The sequence below is a fragment of the Cylas formicarius genome, unplaced genomic scaffold (assembly GCF_029955315.1).
Source record: "Cylas formicarius isolate icCylForm1 unplaced genomic scaffold, icCylForm1.1 PGA_scaffold_3__17_contigs__length_32017465, whole genome shotgun sequence".
Taxonomy (NCBI): domain Eukaryota; kingdom Metazoa; phylum Arthropoda; class Insecta; order Coleoptera; family Brentidae; genus Cylas; species Cylas formicarius.
The window spans coordinates 25,143,062-25,166,571 of NW_026844326.1; the positions used below are offsets into that span (position 1 = coordinate 25,143,062).

Here is a 23,510-nt window from a genome sequence, read left to right on the forward strand (position 1 = left end):
AGATTTTGGCGAAACGTCTGCAGGATTCCAGTCGGATGCAAGATTTGCAGGATTCCAGTCGGATGCAGGATTCCAGTCGGAGTTCAACGAGCGAACGGATGATATCCCGGAATATAGTGTCATCACATTTTTCCATCCGTGAATCAATACGTGAGAATATATATATATATATATATATATATATATATATATATATATATATATATATATATATATATATATATATATATATTCTAAGGGCTTATAAGAGAAAAGAAATTTTGTTTCTGTTTGTAACATATGTTTGTAAAAAAAAAATATTTTATGAATGACGTTTATTTTTCGACTTTTATGATACAAATTACTGTAATACCATGGCTGCTTCAATATTTCATGTAGATAATAAAAAATACATAAAAAAATAGTTGTGGTAACCTACTATGTCAACAGTAATCCGAGTACATCACACTTATTTTTTCCAGAGAAAAATAACTGCCATAGTTCAGTAAACGGAAAAATGGTCGCTAGTTTTACAAAAAAAAAAAATGTTGAAGATTGTTGTAAACCGATTGGAATTGGAAAGCCTAATGTGTTTAAATTAAGATACTTGGGCAATTAATAAGTAAGAAACTGTAATGGAAAATTTTGTAGGATATGAAATTGTTGAATTCGATGAGTTTGAAAAGTCTGAGAAGAAAATACATATAAGAGCCTTTTTTTTCTTGGATTAGAATAAAATGTGTGTTTGCTTTCTTTGAAAATAAGACATTTTTTCTTACACGTTTAAAGTTACTACTACTGAATTGATTATATAGCAAATAATGCAATATTTTAGTGATATGACGCAGAGTGCGGCACCTGTAACTCGCAGCGTTGCCAAAATGTTTGATTTTTCTTAGCTATTGACAGATTTTATTTCGTATTGGCGTAAATGTAAATCTAGAAACGGATGCTTACGGAGTGAGAGATCAACCCAAAGCAGACCGCGCGCGACATTGAAAAAAGAATTACAAGGAGGCTGATAAATTATTAACGGCTGAAGGGGAGGGGTATGGTTAGAAGTTGGCCGCTCCGCTCAAAAACTCTGCCACGTCGTCGCGATATTTTTCCATTACATTATCTATATATGCGCCGGTTCGGAAGTAAATCAGCGTTATCAAAGACGAAGTTGCCGCCCCCCTAACGAGGAATAACCGCCCCTACGTGATGCCTGTTTTAATGCAATTTTTACCCGCATCCGGGGCCCTTTTTTTCCACTCTTGTTTATTTTTCGTAAGGGGGGTGGGGTGCGGAGGCCAAGAAACCCGGAAAAGTATTTTATTGTATTTCCATTCGAAATTTTGTGAAATTTTTATAAATTTTTTTAATTTTGTTTTTTTTTGTTTTTACTTTGGAAATTCAAGTAAGATATTGAAGAGTCTGGTAGACGCGCATTTTCTAAATCTGCAGATGCAGAAAGCCATTTTGGTCTGCCATGCGGTTGTATAATACTTTCTTAACCGATAGTTTAATGAGTTTTGCAAATATCGACTTAGTGGTTCTACAGAAACATTTTTTGAGGTTCGGTTTAAAATGTTTAAAAAATTATAATCGCTACAACACGTTAAAACATTTTTGTGTTTAATTTGTTTTGCGAATTCTCGTGATGCACAGGGTCACAATTTCACCAAAGATGGTTTAAACTTTCTATACGGGGTGTCTTCGCAAGTTCTTAGCAAATGGGAAAATTTTTAATTATTAACTTCAACAAAAAGAGTTCCGCGTTTAAAATTAATAACAATGTATCTCCAAAAATATAAATTTTTGTACAAAAGCAATTGAGAGCAAATAACGGAAATTATTTTCAGGTTTCCAGATGTAGAGAGATAGTCATTTTAAACCACAGTTAAACGAGTCTCTTGTGCCTTGTACCGCGACCAAACGTATTTGTTCTTCTTGATGATGAGCTCGCGTCTGCTTAGGCGGCCGCCCAAATAGATTTCCCAATGGAAGGCGCACCAAAGATGCATCTGACCAAAGCACTAGCACACAAGAGAACAAGCCGTAGATAATAGGTAAAGCAAGGTATGTAACTAAAGTTAAAAACTGACCACTAACTGAATTCAAGTCAACTATGATTTATATCTTTACGTCATCTGCTGTTGAGCCATCTGAAAGATTTTTCCCTGATTGGTTAGTATTAGAAGATCCCCAAACTCTATGTTGAGCATATGATCGCATTACGCTTGAAATATTCTAAGAGACTGTAAAAATCTTGCACTGACGGCACTACATTTGGTAAAAATAAATAAGAACTAAAAGTTCAGATTTTCACGAAATTATATATTATGACATGACAATTGTTTCGACAACACCGTGTCTTTATAAAAAAAAATCATTTGATAAAGACACAGTGTTGTCCAAACAATTGTCATGTCATAATATACAATTTCGTGAAAATCTGAACTTTTAGTTCTTATTTATTTTGATAAATGGATTTTCATCAAGTAAAAGCCACCTCAGTTCAACTACGTTTGGTGGGCTAACTATACAAGTATTTTCAATTACTATAGCTTGTACTTGTTGTTTTTGATTAAGTCGATATTAACTTATTTTTCTATAAATGGTACATTTTTGTTTATTAAAAAGGCTATGCCACCATAACCATCTTGTAGGCTGCGAAGAAAAAATGGAAGTCTTGCGTCAAATAGTTTTTTATTGACAGCATTTTAAACAAGACGTGTCCGAAAAAATGTCGCACATAACGCAAATTGAGTTCAGAGCAGTCATAAAGTTTTTGACCAAGGAAGGGTTAGCGCCTAAAATTATTAAAGAAAGGCTGAATGGTGTGTACGGCCAAAGTTCTCCTTCGTATTCTGTAGTGAAAGAATGGACAAAACGTTATCAAATAGGGCAGAGTTCCTTTGAAGATGATTCAAGAACTAGTCGACCAGTGGAGGTCATAACGGAAGATATTGTTGCGATTGTGGAAGAGGTGGTATTGAGTGATCGACGATTAAAGGTTAAGGAAATCTCAGAAATTACTAAGCTTTCTGATACAAGTGTTCGTGGAATGCTGCATGATCATTTAGGTATGCATAAGATTAGTGCAAGATGGGTTCCTAAAAACCTTTCGGTTATTCAAAAACAACGCCGTTTCGAGTGTGCGCGATCTTTTTTGGAACTCTGTGGGTCGGAACCGCAGCCTGTGATAGAAACTATTGTGACGGGAGATTAAACTATGGTTCTCTATTATGGCCCTCTATCGAAAAAAGAATCAATGAAGTGGCGTCGTAAGGGTGAAGCATCTCCAAAAAAATTGAGAGCCTGCCAGTCAACAAAAAAGGTGATGGCCACGATCTTTTGGAATTGTGAAGGAATTTTTTGGTAGATTTTGTGGGTTCCAACAAATAGATCATCCTCCCTATAGTCCAGATATGGCCCCTAGCTACTATTATTTGTTTGGATATTTGAAAAAGGACTTACGTGGACGGCGGTTTAACGACGAAGTTGAGTTAAAAGAGGCTGTCTTAGCTCATTTTGCAGACAAACCAAAAGAATATTTTTTTAAAGGGATTGAGTTGTTAATAAAGGGATGTAAAGTTAAGGGGGATTATATTGAAAAACAATAAAAAATTGTTACTCTACTTTGTTTCTTTCATATTCTGGCCAGGAAATTTTGGCGCTGCCCTCGTCCATCTGCTTGATGTTGGGAAATGAGATTTTGCAAGTCTAGCGATTTCCTCTTAAAGATGTTCAAACTTCATAGCTTAGTTACTTACCATACCTATTTACCTATATATCGCTTCTTTATCCTTGAAAGATGTTTGACTAATTAATTGCTTTATTACCGCGGACAACAATGAATATTGAGAGTCTGTCTCCATGTTATTAGCTTTCTCCGCAATTTTGTTTTCTGCCACATAATCCATAATTGACTTCATAAAAAGGTATATTTTCATAATTGCCTTGATTTTTCTTTGTTTTGAATATTCGAGTCAGTTTCTGGATAGCGATCTGTGACCTTCCTCGCAGTGCGCACACGTTAGGATTTCCGAGTCATTCATTTTCCGAATGTTCTTCCTGACATCTTGGCATCTTTTCTTGCTTCGACATCTGACCTCTAAGTGTCTTAATCTTAAATAATTCTTGCACTGCAAAACCTGACCTACGTATATGTCAACTTTTGCTTTGTGATATTCGACATCCTCGACTTTAGGTATCCTTTTCCCTTGGAATGTTAAAACTAATGGATCTGTTCCCATTTGTCATCCTTGTGTTTATTCTTTGCTGATAAGATTTCCGCGCCCGCTTTAGCTACTTGGATGAAGTCTTCCGGGGTGATCTCAATAGGAATACCTCTAATGATGACCTTAGACCAAACTAGACCCATAGGGAGGGATATTGACATGTATAACTTTTTTATTAAACCCGAATCTATAAACTTGATTGCAGCCTTGCAGGTTAAAAACTCAATGCCTTCCTTGTTATTTTCAATATTGCTGCTACATTAGCCTTCGTTAGTTCCCTCCCAAGTCTAACGAGGTGTAGGGATGAGATATTTCGGGATGTGCCTTCAACCAGCACAATAAAAGGTCCCGTGTTCTATTTTAACTCTGTTATCAATGTGAACTCATAAAAAAAGCCTACACTAGATTAGCAAGAGTGAAAGCAAACCCATGCGCGTGGGATAGGCAAAGTAGCAAGCAGATGGTGTTTAGGTCTTAAGTCAACAATTTAGAAGTAAAATCACCGCGGATTGACTTAATCCGTGAATTATTTAAATTCTTTGGGAGCACTCAAGCACACACGCTGTCAAAAATCCTAACCCAAAATACGAAACGTGTTTGATTAGTTATATCTTATGTTTTCTGGTAGTATGAAATTAAATTGATTAAAGTGTAGACCTTACAGGGCTTTAAATTTTGTTCTATAACAATTTTAAGCATTGTTTGCAAATCAAAGCATACCCGCTATATTTAAGATATTTTGAAAATTACCTTTAAGTTTCTGGAAAAATGTGGAGTATTTGATTTAAAAGAACAGAAAAATGATTCGCTTTAAATACTCGAAGATGTGCCGTAGGAAATTGAGCAGAGCGAAATCGCGAAAGTTCGCAGTAAGAGCGTTTTGATTTAATTAAATTTATCGTGGAAAGACGATCGACGGTAATGTTCTCAGACACGCCATTACTTATCGAGCCTGCGATTAATCTGAAGAGGTTACGAGCTGAAACGCCTAATACGTAAGCTGCCGTTTGTCACGACATCCCTGACAAGTTTGACTCCGGAACACTTTTTGGATTACCTGCCGAATAGCCAATAAACTTTTTTTTTATAGCGGCCTATAACGTTACGTAGTTGTTCATTTTGTTCTAAAATGTGTTTTATGCGAGAAACTTGCGCAGTATTATTAGCTGGATACAAGGTGCCCGGAATTGTCAGCAAATACAGGGTGTTTGAAGAAATATAAACCAACGTTCATTTCAAATCAGATCATTTTTTGACAATTTGTAAAACAATTATGCATAATTTTTATTTTTTGTTATTATTTATATAAATATAATGTGCTAATATTGGATTAACTATATTAAAATCGTGAAGCCTCTTAACAAGTTATCGTACTATTGTATGCCACTGACTTTTTTGAAATTTTTCCTGTATGTTTTGACTACACTTGAAATGCAAATTTTTTCGTATTTTTCCTCGTTTCACAAAACTTTGAGAGATAAACTGAGTTAAAAAAATAACACCAAAGAAAATGATAAAAATGATATATACTGTGTGAATGGTTGGGGATAAATTATAAATAAGAATAGATTAGATTAAATGTAAGAATAGTAAAATGCAGTAAGTATAAAACACTTTTCATTTTAAATTGGCAGATGAGTGGACTATAGATAGTATTTGTTCTGTTTTCAAAATATTTTTTGTATAAAAATTAACAAAAACCCAATGTATTTACAAGTATTTTACACAAACCTTTCTATTAAATTCAACTTTAACTCTAACTTTTTTTAACTGTTAATATACTGTGCTTCGAATTTAGACACGCATATTACACCACGCGAATCACATCAACAACTTGTCCGCTTTTTTTTCCTTTCCGTTTCATTAAGTTGTTATTTATTCGTCAGTTAATCTGTAATGTCAATCAAAATTATTGACCATTTTAAAAATAAGAAATTGGTACACTTATCGGGTTTCTCAATAAAAATCCCACCTCGCGTGTGAAATTATTTGCGTGATACATTTTTTTTTCGTATCGGAAAACAGATATAAGAAAAAGTCAAATAGCTTTTACCTATATATTGCAGAATGACAGAAGACAAAATAATCAACATAATTATCTACGTTAATTAACCATCGTCTAGAGTACGGGAGTTTTTATGGCAGCACAATTTTATCAAGAATTACTAAAAGCTTGTTGCTGGGACTTTGTTGCTGAATCTTTCGTTAATTAACCTTCGTCTAGAGTACGGGAGTTTTTATGGCAGCACAATTTTATCAAGAATGACTAAAAGCTTGTTGCTGGGACTTTGTTGCTGAATCTTTCGTTAATTAACCTTCGTCTAGAGTACGGGAGTTTTTATGGCAGCACAATTTTATCAAGAATTACTAAAAGCTTGTTGCTGGGACTTTGTTGCTGAATCTTTCGTTAATTAACCTTCGTCTAGAGTACGGGAGTTTTTATGGCAGCACAATTTTATCAAGAATTACTAAAAGCTTGTTGCTGGGACTTTGTTGCTGAATCTTTCGTTAATTAACCTTCGTCTAGAGTACGGGAGTTTTTATGGCAGCACAATTTTATCAAGAATTACTAAAAGCTTGTTGCTGGGACTTTGTTGCTGAATCTTTCGTTAATTAACCTTCGTCTAGAGTACGGGAGTTTTTATGGCAGCACAATTTTATCAAGAATGACTAAAAGCTTGTTGCTGGGACTTTGTTGCTGAATCTTTCGAAGAAAATTGTCAAATCGACGCAATTTACAATTATTTTTTGAGTCACTGAAGATCTGACATTGTTATTTCAAACACATTTAACAAATAGATCCAAATATCTCGAAGACGATATTGTCCAAATCCAAGAGCCCTTTCTGGTTCCATTATTTTTGTAGTATTCATAAATAACAACTAATAGTTAATTTGACTGCCTTATACTACCCGACATTGCATATTTTCAAAACTTGGTGTCATAGTAAACCCCTCAATCGTCCCAAATGCTTTGCATAGTTAGTTTCATTCCATTTGAAAAACAAAATTTTGATTTTAACTATCGACTTAGGAGTCGCGTCTTTTGTGTCCCATATTTGTGGAATTGTGAGGGAAAGTTACCAACATTGAAAGCGTAAAAGATTTTTTTCCAAACTAGAGTACTCCTTTGTCATATGGTCATCATGCTATAATGTCCGCATTGGAACAAACTTTAATGAAGATTCTTAAAATTCCGTGTGTAGAAAATGGGATACTCGATCATTTATTGAGAGAAAGATTTAAGGTGTACTTTTTAATTGATTTGAATGATTAAATGTTTAAAATACTCACGTTCTTATTGTAGGCAAGAACAATATAAATAACAAATTAAATTAAAAATTTTATTTACATTATTATTACAATATAGTATAGCCTAATAAAAATAGTAACACCGACACTTACAGTTGCTAGACTACCAAGTTTTCATTAAAAACAGACATCTTTACTTTGCGATTAACATTACTGAGAGAGTCAGAAAATAAATTAATATGCTCGTTATTTGTGAGTAAAATATTTGTTAGCTTGCACATTCGATTCATAGGCGAGTTAATGCCATAGTTGATCCTATGAAAATCAATATTAAAAAGAGCCTTATTTCTTGCATTAATAGGAGAAATATGAAAACCAACAGATGCCAGAAGATCTGGTGAATCCATCAAATTATTAAGGATTTTGTATAAAATGGCGATGTCAAAAAATATGCGCCTACTCTCCAAAGACGTCAGATTCAGAAGCTTCATAATCTCCTCGTAGTTTATATCCTCAAATGACATTTCTAACTTAAAACCTATCCCTCTAAGGAACTTACGCTGCACACGCTCTATTCTTTCCTTGTGAATTGCATAGTATGGTTGCCAGACACAGCTAGCATACTGTAAAATTGAACGCATAAGCGCACAGTACAGCTTCCTATACGTCTCGGATAACTGATTCCCATATTGCTAACAGGGAGGGAGCTAAGTCGCGGTTAAGATTGTTAGGTTGCTTATAGATTTCTATAGACTCTCGGATTTTTCGTTGGTAGAAAAATCGATTAAATGCAAGAATTTTAGTTTTATCTAATAAAATTTTATCTCCGTAATTGTGTTCAGCAACTACTGATGAGTTTATTTGTCCTAGTCTTACGCCTCTTTCATATTCTTTCAGCCTAGTTGATATTTTTCGTTCGGTCTCTCCAATAGAATGATGTGAACTCCCGGCATCTCAAATGGAATGTTATCTTTAACGGATCGAATATGTCGAGAGATTTTTGGACAAGTGGTAAATCTGGTTTCGAGGTTATATTTCTTTAGAACTTTTGATATTAGGCCAGCGATGTTTTGAATGTAAGGAAGGACCACAGTGAAAAGTGTAGGATTGCTTTCGGTTCCATTGCTATTGGAAGGTTGTGGCGTTGTGGAAATTATTCGAGGTAAGAGCAGAGAAAAAGTTATTATTGGTTTCCAACTCAATAATAAAGCGTATGTTAAGGTTTATAGGGTTTAACTAGGGATTCTTGAGAATAAGGTCAAATACCAAAATTTTGGTTTTCCATAAATATATTCGCGATTACTGCTAATAGTTTGGTTTCAGATTTTATTATATCTAAAATGATGTTGAGAGTTTCTACGTCGAAACTATCTTGCGTATCTAATGTAATTTTTTTAATTTTTTTAATGAAGTGAAAGGAACTAAGTACGAAACTATCAGTTTTTCCTGTAAAGGGTTTTAATAAGGAAGCTAGGTATTTTGCTACAGAATACAGGGTACGGCAAAAAAGTAGGCAGGATTTCAAATAGTGGTTGTCCGGTTTGTAAAATCGGAAACACTGTGTACGCACTCGCGTTAGGCAGACAGACGTACGCAATTTTCAATTATCGATATGGCTTGGACCGAAGTGCACCTCTGTAGCGACGCAGCGCGCCTTTCGTAATCAGTTTGATGTTGATCGGCATGGCGCGGTTCCGGATGCGACTTTTTTCTTTGGGGTTACCTGAAACCGAGAGTTTGTGCCTCGATTCCCCCAGAAATGATCCATCGGGTAATGATGCGCTTCCGCGAGAACCTACAAGAGTGCATCGACAATAATGGCCGTCGTTTAAAAGACATCATTTTTAAAAAATAACTTTCCTAAATGGCATAAAATGTACATTTCAAAAATAATTTTAAAATAATGTTTGCTTTATGTAGTTTGGTTTTTATTAACTTAGTACCAATCATTTTGCTTCACCCTGTATGTTGTAGAACCATGTGGTGGTCTTCTAATACCCTATTTAGATCAGCGCTAAACCAAGTTTTCTTTTCATAGAGGATAGGCACTAGAAGAAGTATAATAAATGTGTGTAATAGTGTGTCTAATTTTGCTTGAGAAATTGAGAAAAGTTCATTAAGTTATATTCAAACACTAAACGGTTTGCCCTAGGATGAACTTCAAAACTCGTCGTTTGGGTTCTCTATATTTTAACCCTGTAATATCCCACTAACCAAAACCAAAACGCAAAAAAAAGAAAACGACCCGTTTATCGCATTACCCGCGCAAACAGAAAAACAATCGACGGCGACTCCGCCTAATTAATAAACCGTGTAATGAAATCGCCGTATTGCCCGTACACCGGGATATTAATTTGGGTAACACGGACGCGCCATAAGGCGTCACGACGCCGCTAAGTGCCCGGATATCGCGAGCGTCGTTATCCCGCATTACTGAGATTCGCTTTTGGCGGCTCGATTCCGGACACGATTCTCACATTAGTGAGATAAAAACGGTTGTTATTGAGGACGAGTTGCTACGACTATTTTCAATTGGGATCGAGAAATACGAGATGGAAACTAAGCGCGACGCCGACGTCCCTGCGGACGACTAGAAAATATATCGTCCTCCACATAGCGGTTCATCCGCCACGACTGCGCCGGGTATCCGGTATTTCGATGTTATCAAATCAAAACTTTCAGAGTACATAAGCAGGAATTTGGTTAGTTTATTGGTTGATATTTAGGGGGGTGGGGGGCTAACAAGGCGTAATAAGACGATCAAAAATATATTATTCTGTAGATGTTCATCCAAACCGGACTGCGCCAATTATCCAACATTAGATAGCACTGCGTGTTTTATCCGGATGGGTGAGGCTTTAGGTTTGGGTTAATATATTCTGCGTGTGCTACCAATCGAACTGTTACTCTCAATTTTATACTTCTATCAAATTTAACCCTTAAGTAAAGTGCATTATTTTGCAGGCAGTGTGTTCTACAGATCTGATCCTTCCCACCACTGGGCATCCATCATATTACATAATAATAATTATAATAATTATTCAAAGTTGTTTAATACTAATAGAAACTAATACAGTTACCCATCTCAAACGGTGAAGTCAGAACATTAACCGAATATTACAATAACAATGAAATAATAAGCTAATTTGTTTAGGACATAGACTTTTGTAATTCCAATAAATGGACCTTGAATGTTTTCCTAAACACTAGAACTGGACTGGATTCAAAATATTTATTATATTTATTATAGCTAAGGCAGCGTTCAGATTAACATGAATTATGCTGGGGCATATCCACAATGTTTTTCGTCTTTAGAGGAGCATTATGCACTTCATACCCAAACACTAGACAACCTTTCAGGTGGGTTGGTAAAGAATATTTCATAACCTTAAATACAAAAAGGTATTTAGTTTTCGACCATTGCAACGCAGTTATTATTTCTGATATACGATCTCCGTACGGTAAAGCTTTGAAGGCCGTTCATCAGGAACAATGCTTCCTAAGACTAAGTATCCTTTTAGGGACCGTTGCGTCAGCTACGGGACTATAGATATCTATTACTCACTATTACGTAGATAGCTACTACATGAACACTCAATCGTACATTGAGCCGGGAACCATTCAATACCATTCAATAGCATATCATGCTATCTTTGAACCTTTAGACGGCACATTCCAGGTGAATAAGTGACAATCAAGAATTGTTTTGTGGTGTGCACTCTGTGGAAAATGCAGCAAGAACAATATTTTGGAAAGTGAGTGTCTTGTAAAGTCGAAGCGTTATTAAATGCGAAATATGTAGTTATAATTGTAAGTATCGACTGCGAAGACCTATACCTAGCATGATATTTAAGTATGATATTAAAATCCAATTAATTTTCGGCTATGGTTAAGATGCTCAGTGTGCGGACGGAACTCGCTGGCGGTACTGTAGTCACAGCTAAAACTGTATGCATCTAAACAGACAGCAGATAAGCAGTTCAGAACTTCATAGACTATGTTTTAGGTCAAAACTAGCACTAGAATATCACCGTGATGCCGTCGACTCCCTGGCCAAGAGGACCGCAACCTTCTGTCTGTCTGGCGACGTCAATCAGTGAAGAACTGATAAAGGAAAATTCGTCGAAAAATTGTGACTATACAAACCAAACAGCAGTCACCTGTCTACAGTATTGTTACGGCTCATCCTGACAAAACAATATTCTGTCCCACTTTTTGAAAAGAGGCTTTAAGCCTATGGAACGCAACCTTAAGGCTGCTCCACTATCAGATCAGAGCTTTTCAACGGACTCCCTCAGATTCACAAAGCAGAATTAGCTTGTCGACCTGTTGTTCTCCAACATATTCTCTAGCAAAATATCTAGCTCTTTATTAAACCCTTTATAGGGAAAACGTTTTGTACTTAATTCCTTTCACTTCTTTGAACAATGAAAAAGCATTACATTAGATACACAAGTTATTCTGGTTAGTTTCGACGTACTTTACGTCGACTTTACCAAAGTTCCTATTCCTGAAACTGTCGACATCATTTCAGATATATTAAAATCTGATACATTGAAGAGACCTAACGAAAAATATCAACTAGGCTATAAGAACACAATCACAAATCCGGACAGACAATTTTCTTCGATAAAATTAAAATTTTTGCATGTAATCAATTCTTCTACCAATGAAAAATCCGAGAGTCTATAAAAAACCTAACAATCTTAACCGCGTCTCAGGTCCTTATCTGTTACCATTTAGCTCCGCCCCCCTCAAACAATATATAAGTAGGTACAGAATAACATACGAGCCAGTTTCAGTCAAGCTCTGAAAAAGCCAACAGGATGATTGGCGAAACGTCAGCAATTTCGACTCAGCAAAAACCGACGCAGGGGAAATCCAGAAGATTTGTAAATGGGTTTCTTATAAATTTTTGTTTTAATAGTTTTTTATTAATACTGGAATACAAAAATTGAACATCATAAGCCTAAGCTTTAAGACCATCAGGGTTTTCTGCAGATTTAAGAACATCTTGTAGCATCGTCCGCTGAATTAGTGTTTATATTATTTGTAATTTTTAATAAATAAATATGCATTTAATAAAAACATTTTCTATGCTGCTCCTGGACATTTTTCGCCGCATTTTTCAAAAAAAAAATCGTCTCAGTTGCCAAAGAACAGACTGCACCGAAAAACATTTTCTCGATGGCAGATTTTTCCCGCGTTCGCGTATACCATCCGCCCCGCCCTACCCCCCCGAAAATCCCATTTCGCCGCCGCGCGGATTTCCATTAAAACGCGCACAAAGAAAAACCACCCTCCCGTGTAAACCGGAGCAAATCATATTTCGATTTCGCGTCGATTACTATCGAGTGCGCAGCCCTAACGCCGCAATTCATTACGACGCGGAGCGGGGGATGTCCCCGGGGGGGGAGAGAGGTGTCCCGCGGGACATCGCCGGGACGCCACAAATCACGACGCGGTCCCTGACGGGACAGACGGACGGCAATAATAATAATCTCCTGCGACGCGCCCTTATCTGATGCTCGGGCGCATATGTGCCGGATTAAGGGATGCTCTCTTTTTCGTTGCGGCTTGGGGGATGTTTTCGGCGACGCGTCTTCGATTTTTGATGGTTGTTTATCGCGGTCCGTTTGGTTTATTTGCCGGCGAGCCAACGCGAAGAATAGCAACAATTTGCCAAATGTAGAAAATATTAAAAACCCGGTTTTAGAGTTTAATCAGGCAGCCTTTATGTGCTTCATTGATCTCACCCATATAGCTACTCGACATATAGAGGCCCTGCCTATGCTAGTAGTACAGGAACTCGTGAAGCAACTATGTAACAAAATCTTGAGAAGGTTTGTTCAATATGCGCACGCGCGAGATTTGAAATTTCATTATTAACCAATGGCAGCTCTAATTACAAATTCTGACATTCGACCCATAAGGCCTTGCGGCTTTCAACAACCAACATGGAAGTTGGCAGGTCGTCAATGTATGGATGCTGCATTTTTAAGCAGTGTTTTCTCAAAATATGTCGAAATCCTATTAAATTTTCTGGCAAAAAAGGAATAATTAATTATGAAAAGTACCAATTGACAATTTCATTAAAGATGTAACCAAAAAAATTAAAAACTTGTATTAAACACGTCAATAAACAATCAACCCTAAATGTAACAGAATTAACATTACCAAACCCTACAAAGTATAGTTTATTGTCTCAAAATTTAAAAAAAACATTTTGCTAGCAAAAATTGCATGGCGGCTATCGCAAAAAATCCCCTTTAAAAATATTTAACAGCAATTGTTAAATGCTAAAAATACATGCAGAAATTGCATTGTGTCTACCGGGCTTCAGATATTAGTATCAATTCACACCATGATTTAGCTATATTTTATTGCAATTTGGATCCAAATGTAAATAACCAAAAAGAGAGAATCATAACCACCAAAGATGTAAACAACAACGTCACAGACTGTTAGTATTCTCTGGCAATAGCGATTCCTAGCTCTTGCGTTCTTATGAAAATTAGTCAATTTTTCCAGAAAAATTACGGCAATGTGACAATTCGGCTAGTTGGGAGTTGCGCATGCGCAAAACATCCATACCTTCTCTACGAAAATGTCATAGCCACTTGCGGCGAATCACTTTTTACCGTAGTAGGGCCAGTATATTATCTTATAACTATATGATCTCACCCAAGCGTTCTATAGGACACGCTTAAATGATGTCATGACTCTACTAACAAAAAGGAACATTCACCCCGATATAATAAGAGTTGTCGAAAAACTGAACAACGAAAATTATACCTTTGTGAGAACGGCAAACAAATTAGACAAATAAATACCTGTGGCAATGGGCATTACCTCAATCTTCTTCAATATCTTAATGGACGAAATAATAAACGAAGTAAAGCAAGCCGGGAAAGGATACCGAATGGGAGACAAAGAAATAAAAATAATATGCTATGCTGATGACGCAGTAATCACCTTCAACGACGAAAATAACCTACAGAAACTCGCATATAAATTCCAATATATCTCGAAAACGTACAGAAAAAAATATCTCTTACAATATCTAAATAACCGAGGAGATGCAAACTAGAGATTTACGATCAGAGTGTAGAGCAAGTGATGTCTTTCAAATATATAGGGCCAAACATAATAAGTGATAGAAATCTAAAGAATGATGTAAAAACCCAAACAACAAAGGCAGCAGGATCAGGAAACGTAAGAGATTTGATTTGGCGAAATAAATATATGAGTACGACAAGTAAAGTTAGAACACATACGTAATAGAAACTAGAGCGGAAGACACAACCATTAAACGCCTCTTAAGAACAACGGAAATGAAGAAATAAGGGACGTGTGTAATATTCAGGATGAAGTAAGATGGACAAGGAGTCGCAGAAGAGAATGGAGAGACCATGTTGACAGAAGGTCAAATGAATGATTAGCAAAAATTGCAAAGGAAAAGAAACCAGGCACAACCCTTGATGAAAACACAGAACCCAACTTAAGAAGAAGAAAAGAGAAGAAGAACGATAATTACTGCGAGTAGTGTTCAATAGCTAAGAGACCTGCAAATCGTTTTTGTTTTAATGCTCTTCGCTCTATCCTTAGAAAGAAAGTGTCGGGGGATGTTCGAACAGCAGATGGCGTTTTCTGACATAATCGTAAAGTTTCTGAAATAAAAACTAAATGATCCTTTTTACGTCATTAGATAACACATGCCAACAATTTTTAAATTCTTAAAAGGTGAATTTACGTCTTCTAAATTTAAATCTGATCAGCATTTTCCTCTACCACGTAAGGTTGATTTAGAAATTATTTTTATTAGTATATGAACAAAAGTCGAATTAAAAAATATAAATCAAATAACAAAGTCTCAAACAATAGTTAAGCCCTTTTATATTTAGAAGATCTCTAGAAGAACTTCGTTTAGTTTATGTTCTTGTGTATTCCATGGCCGGATTTTCCCTTTTTAATGACTAGAAGGAATCTGCCATTATTATAACGTTTCATCGACATTGATATCTGCGTTTCCTTTCTTTTATATCTTGGCGGAACCTCTAACCTTGCTCTTCACCCACGGCATTAAGATTTTCGGGAAAATATTCCAGACGCGACTGTAAAAGTGTAAGTAGTGTAAAAAGTAATTTTCTATTGTTTTCTACAATGTCCTTCTAATTTGGACATTTATTTTTTCCTAGAAAACGTTTTATAACATCAGTAGACGAAACCCATCAGCAATCTTTTCAGATTCGATCATGGTATTCACAAAGTCTTGATCTTATATTAATCGCCTTATTTGAAGACCTACGAAAATTCCGAGAGCGGGACATTTTCGACATACCTATTTAAAATATGCTCTATATTTATTTAAGAGAGAACTTTTCGGGTATCAATAAAAGTGTATAGAATATTTTTTTGATCCGGGAGTTAAATTAACCCTTTTTGGTCAGCTCCTTGTCGACCAATGTAGCTGTCTGTTTCTACTGCCCCAATAACACAAAAAACCGAGGTACTTTCTTATATCTTGATGGTGACCTAGTAGAAGTCCCACAAATCATCGAACTATAGTGATTTTCTCAAACAGTAGTTCCCCATTTTCATTTGTACCGAACAGGCGCAGAAGCAAGAACATTTGCGTTGTGCAAAAGGAGAGCTTTAAGACTTGAATGAGTCAATAAAAATCCTCCAGTCCTCAGTAGTCTGTATAAAGTCTCTTTATTAGATTGGGAATATCGGTGCAATAATTAAGTGAACCACTTTGTTCCAAATAGCCTGTAAATTCTATCTGGCGCTTCCTGAAATATGCCAGTAAATTTTTATTTTTTCAATTTATATTTATCCTTAGGTAAACTTAAGTCTCCCACTAAGTCATTAGGTTCTGACTGTGAAAATAGAAATGAAATAAAGCATAAATTAGAGCAACTAGCTAAGAACAGCTACGTCGCGATAACGGATCCACATGAGGTCAACGTAATTACCCATTTTCTGTGTGAAAACGATTACTGGAGTTCCTTTAATCTTTAGGGATAATAAGGTTTATTTCCTCAAATTAGATCTGGTTGCTGAGAGAACACCACCAACCACCACCACCACCATCACTAAAGGTATTTTTACTTTATGATGAGCGTAGTATTGTTTTTAAACAGAGGTGTAATTTTAAGTCTAAATTTCTTGACGACAAAAGAACCGCACACATAGCCAAACGTATCTGGAATATGCTCACTAATACGCGACAAAGTCAATATTTTGACTACATATTTAGAAACCTCAAAAACTAAATTTTACTTTATTTTACTGTTAATTTATGCAAAATCTATACCAGTAGCGTAGAAATTGAAATGTGTACTCAAACAGTGAAAACCGCATCAGTTGATTTGATAAAAACACGGTGTTGTCGAAACAATTGTCATGTCAAAATATATAATTTCGTGAAAATCCGAACTTTTAGTTCTTATTTATTTTGATAAATGGACTTTCATCAAGTAAAAACCACCTCACTTCAATTTTTGAAAACCTCATCTCAATATTTTTATCCTAGCGTAAAATACGAATAAAAGAACTAACAAAAACTATAAAAAAGGTTGAATTTTTTTAAATATTTTCACTCTACTGATCCATTTAAATTTCGAATTATATTTACCAAATTAATGTTAATGGATAAATTTATTTTTGTTTACCTATTTTTAATATAACTGTCAATAAATTGTCAGTAAAGCATGGAAATGGAAATGGAAACTTCAGGGCTTTTAGCTTTTTCCATTTGGAAGTAATTTAAGTTCAAAGATCTTAAGGCGCTAGAAACTGCGTTTTGTTATATTCTGTAAACAATGTTCGTTGTGCATATTTGGTTTTTATAGTAGTGTTATGGTAATGTACTCTCTTGAAGCAGGATCTGTAAAGGCAGAAACCTCAAATTTAGCAGGAGTTGACATTTTTGAACTATCTTAGTGAAAATAAAGACTTTATAGTTGCCATAATGCAGGGAATAAAATTGCAGAGGTAGATAGCAGTAGTATATAACAAATTATTATTAAAATGGTTTTTTAAAACCGTTAAACCGACGGCTTATTTTTATCTGCCTTCCGTTAAGGAAATAATAGCCTGTAAATAAATCGACTATTGAGTTTAAATTATGGTAATTTAATTTTTTTTTTCTAACAAAAAAAAACAACACTTGGAAATCCTCGAAATAGTACGTATATTTCAGATTAAGTACCTAGGTAGGCTAAAATATGATTAGTCAAATGCTCTGGGCAGCTTACCTTAAGTAATAGTGGGTATGAAAGACTTAAGTCAAAATAAGCTTCACATTCTGCCAAATTCTTCCAGAGCTTTCGAAAGTCTTATAAATACCATTAACAGATTTTTTGAATCGATAGAAAAATAGTTACTAATCAGAATTTTTTTTTAATAAATTCTTTTGAATAAATAATTATAATTATTATATATTACTTTATAAATAGCTGAGAGGGAGGCACGACGGCCACTTTGGGGCCCAACTTCTCATAAATAAAATAAATTAATTAAATCGACTCGATGGTTAAAAGCCATAAAAAACAATAAAAAGATTAAGTGGACCGCCTTACCCCACCCTCTCCTCTACCTATTAGGCACTTTCTTCCCACTTATTTTAAATTATTCTACTCCGCGACGTTGTCTCTGAATCTGATAAAAGGATCGACGTCATCGCGTCCCACGTTTTAACGTTTAATTTATTTAATGGCTTTAACGTTTCACAAAAAATTTGAAATTTTGTATATCGCTATAAAATGTGTTCTAGTTTCTAAAATTAAAAAAAGTGAAACATGCCCATTAGCTTTTCTTATTTTGTTACATTTTTCTTTTTTTTACCTTTGCGTGGTTTCTTTTGGCATACGATATTTATTCGATATTAATATTCAGTTTCGTCATTAATCATTAAAAGTTTAATATACCCTACACACATTTGTGGTTAAAATTCTGGGCTTTTTCCTTCTCAGCGAAAGTAACCTATATGTCCCATCATTCTGTCCCCACCACCTCCCGCATGTTCCTTTTTCTCTATTGCTGCTTGAAAGAAAAATATTATTTATTTAAAAAATAACTCCTTTTAGTGACTCCCTCAATAATGAATTTTTCAAAGTTCGTATATATTATGCGTTACAGTATTTCCTGCTACGTGGTCTAAAATTAAATTAATATATTAGTAAACAATAGTAAAAAACTTGATTCCTCAGCAATATGATTTACAGAGACTAGCATTGGTCTAATTAGAGTATCTCCGCCCCGCTCCCACCACCTGAAAAATTAAGTTATTCCCCGTGCGTCCCGTATTCAAATTTAGTTAACTTCAGAGAACCATTATTTAAATTATGTGGAGTCGGCGCTGCCAACCGAGCCGCGTACACTCAAAAGTAGTCAAAAGACACGCTTACGATAAGTGGTTTCCATGGCAATTCGCGAGAATTTCATAAATCGTCACATTGCGCGACCACAAATCGTAACGAGCGGCAAACTCGCTTACAAAGTTTTATTAACTGTTTACTATAACTTGCACAGGCTAATCAGCTTATTAAACAAGCGTTAGTGATACTTTCTCATTCCTTCAACGTCAACTTCAAACTGATTTTGAGTTACAATTGAACTAAAATTGTAGATAAACACGGCTTACAAATGATTAATTTTTGTCTTAGTAAAAGAAGTTGTTAAGGTCATTTCAAAGTAAGATCACTTTTCTCAGTTAACAACTAGGTATGGTCTGTTCATAGATATAAGAAAGTGAGCAATTGCTTTTGAATGGGATTATCCAAAGGTGGTCATTAACATACAATGTGGCAAGATTACTATCTAAAGTTGTGGTCCGTAATAGAAATTATTACCTGTATTTAATATTCTTTGGTTTGTTATACTACTTAATTTTGGTTTATTAGTAATCATTCTTATTTCGTGTGTAATACAGCGTGTGTTGAATCGTGTGCGAATTATGCAAAATATGTGCGAGTCTAGTGTATCTCAGGAGATGCTCCCGCCTAAATGTATTTTATTGAGACTAAGGAAGTTATAAACAATGTTTATTTGGCTCTCATTGAACGTGGTGCCAGCAATTGCCAACATCAACTGTATGGAAAATTGTGAATAATCCCATTTCAGCGAGGAAAAAAAGAAGCGATGCTGACATTTTCTCGAATGTAGGTGAAAGTGATCAAGATATAATACGGTGTAAAATTTACCAGTTATACGAGGAACAAAGGCTTGAAAAAGATGAAACCGGTGTTAAATGTGGCAGAACTACCTTATTTAACACATACGTTTTAGATTTAGAAAAAATTGACAAAAGGCAAGTTTTACAATTCGGAAATAGCGACTGGAATATGTAGGAAAAAATTGTATTTACAGAGAACAACAAAGGCCCGTTATTTACTATAAGCTTAAAACAATCGCGCCATCAAAAAGAGGTAAAAGATTAACTATTTTGCATGCTGACTCTAAAGATGGTTGAATATATTATTTGAATAATTTTAAGTAATTTAAGTAGGTAATAAAAATAATTTGTAATTTTATTTTACATTTGAACATAAATACGTAAATAAATAAATAAATATTGTTTAATATCTTTCCTAACAAAATCCCAAATAATTAAATTTTATTTCATATTTCATTCTTACAGCTTGCCCCGGTCTTTCCTTAATTCGTATCAGTTAGTCACTTTCTTATATCCATGAACAGACTTTACTGCGCATATCATTTTGAATTTTGGATTACCGCGTCTCTAACAGCAGTTCGATGGTATTTAACTGCCTCACTCACATATTAGTTGTGTGTTTTTTTCAAATTTTTGATAATTTTTTTTATACGAACCTAAAAAGTTGCCGAAATAATGTGATCGATCGATTTTGCGGCGATTTTCTTCGTGACGGCAGTATATGAAACGGGAGAAGAGGAAATGTGCCGCTCCGCCGACAACATAGCCGCCCCTTCGAACCCCGAGCAATTCGCCAGGATTTAATTTAAATTAGTTTTCTCCTCTGCGACGCCGGTGGAACTGTTCCCATGTTCGATATGTACGGGGATTTCGGGGAACATTTTAAGGTGTCTCTATGAAAACGGAATTTCATCCCCGAGTGTTTTATGGGAATTCTGCCCGTAACGGCGCAAAGACGTTATATACAGGGCGTCCGTTAAATGGCAATTGCTAAGCTCATTCCATTAAGAAAATTCCGACAGGATCGAAGTTATTTTAGTATCAACACTGAAACGCAATATGCAAATGCATTTACTTAATTATAATAATATTAATTAATAATAATATGACTAAACAAGCAACTATATTATAGATTAGGTACTAAATTTTAAACAAAGAATGGCTTGCATACATTTTTAAAATATAATTTTAGGAAAGAATAACCGTGTTAAACGATAGTTACTAAATTGCACTAATAAGATAACTCAAAAAATTATAAATTTGTCAAGTCTTTGTCTAGTTTTTTAAAAATTTCAACACTTAAATTTAATAATTCAACTGGCGAAGCAACATAATTATAAGAAAAATGGGGTGGAATTGACAATTTATTCCTATACTTCGTTTGAACATTATGAACATTATGATGAAATGGCAATCCTTCTCTGAGTCTTTGTTATAAATAATTTTATAAAAATTCATGCTGAGCATGTATAGATAAGATATATGATCATACTTTCTTAAGCCATATATGCTTAATTTAAATTTTAAAATATACTTAAACCAATTTTATTTATTGCCTATAGAGATTTCAACATAGCTTTTAAGAAAATTCACGTTATACTTGATCCAAAATAATATAAAATGAGTTTTTAGAAAGATAATTTAGTAAAAGTTCTCATTAATACATCTAATAGCCTCCAAGAAATCTCCTGAATGACAAGAAAAATAAAAATAATATTTTGATAAATGGATTTTCATCAAGTAGAAGCCACCTCAGTTCAATTTAAGAAAAATAAACTTGAATAACAGCGAACGCTGTATTTTAGAGTATCGCAATGACAGCATCGACGAGAAGTAAGGGCCCTAAGATGGAACCTTGTGGAATCCCAGATGTAAGATGTACGCTGATTAGATAAATTATAATTACACTGTATAGACTGAAACCTATCATCTAAATAGGAGCTTTTAAGAGGGGTAGCTGCATTCTGAAAAACTATAATATTTTAGTTTAGGTATCAAAAGTGAATGATTCATCGTATCGAATGCCATTGAATAATCTAACAGAATAAGGATAGTGTTCATATTCTAATCAAAAACCTGCAAACCGTCGTGAGTCATATTCATAAGGGCGTGATAGTTTCGCAGTTGCAAACTTCAGGAGCTTGTGCAGTTCGAAGGGTAGCAAAATATTATGAAAGACGTTTAGAAAGAGAAAAAAAATTTTTATACAACTCTATCGTTTTAACCAAACAAAAGTGCATTGGTTAATAAGTCGTTTTGTTGCCGATTGGAATCATGGGAGTCCAGAATAAGTAGGAGGAGTAGGAGTAGATTGACGCAGCATGGTTTGAGGATACGTTGACGTTTTAATGGAGCTTTACATTATACTATTGCAAACGGGTTCTCTCTAGTTTCCTTGGCTAGGAGTTTTTCAGATTCTACAATATTAATGCTAGCGAAACCTTTTCAATGGTTTAATCCCCAAATCGAATAGGTTTTAGAACACGGATATGCGTGCAACTCAAAATTCCAATTGTTGTTCCAACGTTGCTGAGCTCTTTTGATGCCCCAGATGAAGCAGTTGCTCTGAAGCAAATGGAAACGTAGCAAATACCCGTTGTCTCCCGCACTAACAACAAGGTGATGGAGGTGTTGAAAGGTAGCTAATTAAAATCAGTCCGACCTCAGGGTAAAGTCTCACACGATACTCGCGTATCCTAATAGCGAGCTAAACTAACCAAACCTAACAGCCGTTGAAGGGGTCGAAGGGACGTTATTATTACGCAGACTACGATACATGTGTGCCGTCGATGTTTATCAATGTACAAGGAACGTTTAAACTGTGACTTTTGCCGAATCGTTTGTCAAACTCGCGGGTGACGCACCATGTCCCGCGTCCACATGATCGACGACTCGTTTATGCAAATGTCAGCTCTAGCAGGCGACTATTAGCATGCGAAACAAGTCGTATCGGAACTAGCTTCGAAACGCACACGTCGTTGACGTAGCAAATATTATTTCGGAGCAAAATTGTCAACTTGACGTGATTTTTGCGAATTTAACAACAAATATCCTTTATCACAGATTTTTATGATAATGGTGGCAATAATTAGTCGCCAAAGTCATGGGACATCATTCAGATTCGTTCGAAATCGAACCAATATAATCCACTCTGCTTTGAAGTTATCATTCGTTCGGGAAAAATGTTTTGAACTGCCGATTGTATATGATTGTTTTTTTATCTAAATTAAGTAGATGAAATTTGTTTATACAATATAAATTAGAGTTTGAATGTATATTTAAACATATATTAAAGTTTAAAAAATACGTGCTATTCTGATCCGTTTTCAAGACCCTTGCGACTGAAACGTTTCAAAGGAATCAAAATTTATCACTAATTATCTAAGATTTATAAGCGCCATATGGATATTAAGTTATTATAGAGCTTTTGTTAGATGCCCTAGATAGCCGCCATACATATTTTAATAACTGTAGTGGATAATAGATCAAAAACTGACAGCACTGCTATATTTATTCCCAGGTAAAAAGGCTAAAAGGTTAGTTATTATTCCCCAAAGAAAGTCCATGTTTCTCACGATTTTTTGTACAAATCTTCAGTTGACGTCAATATGCTCAACGTAAGATAGTTCTCTGATTGAAGATTAGACACACAGTTCTATATATTGTATTATTACCAAACGCTACTCACTTGCTCTCATTTTTCTCCTTTGGAAATGTAGATACGCAACATTTTTTTTGAAATACACGATTCAAGAAATTATTAATTGACCTGTCGGAAGTGGCAATTTCACACAAGATTATTTCTATACAAATTATAGCTTGGAGGCGTGCAATTTTATCTGAAAACGTCATCCCTCTTTCAATTTATAT

General features: G+C 35.1%; 1 long non-coding RNA gene across 1 annotated transcript in view; it reads left to right on the plus strand.

Moving 5' to 3' along the window:
• LOC132698899 (uncharacterized) overlaps positions 1-23,510 on the plus strand; it is a 44,517-nt gene that overhangs the window by 10,308 nt on the left and 10,699 nt on the right. Inside the window, exon 2 of the long non-coding RNA XR_009618446.1 lies at positions 1,827-2,043. This is a non-coding gene — a long non-coding RNA (uncharacterized LOC132698899). The remainder of the gene's footprint in view (positions 1-1,826; positions 2,044-23,510) is intronic.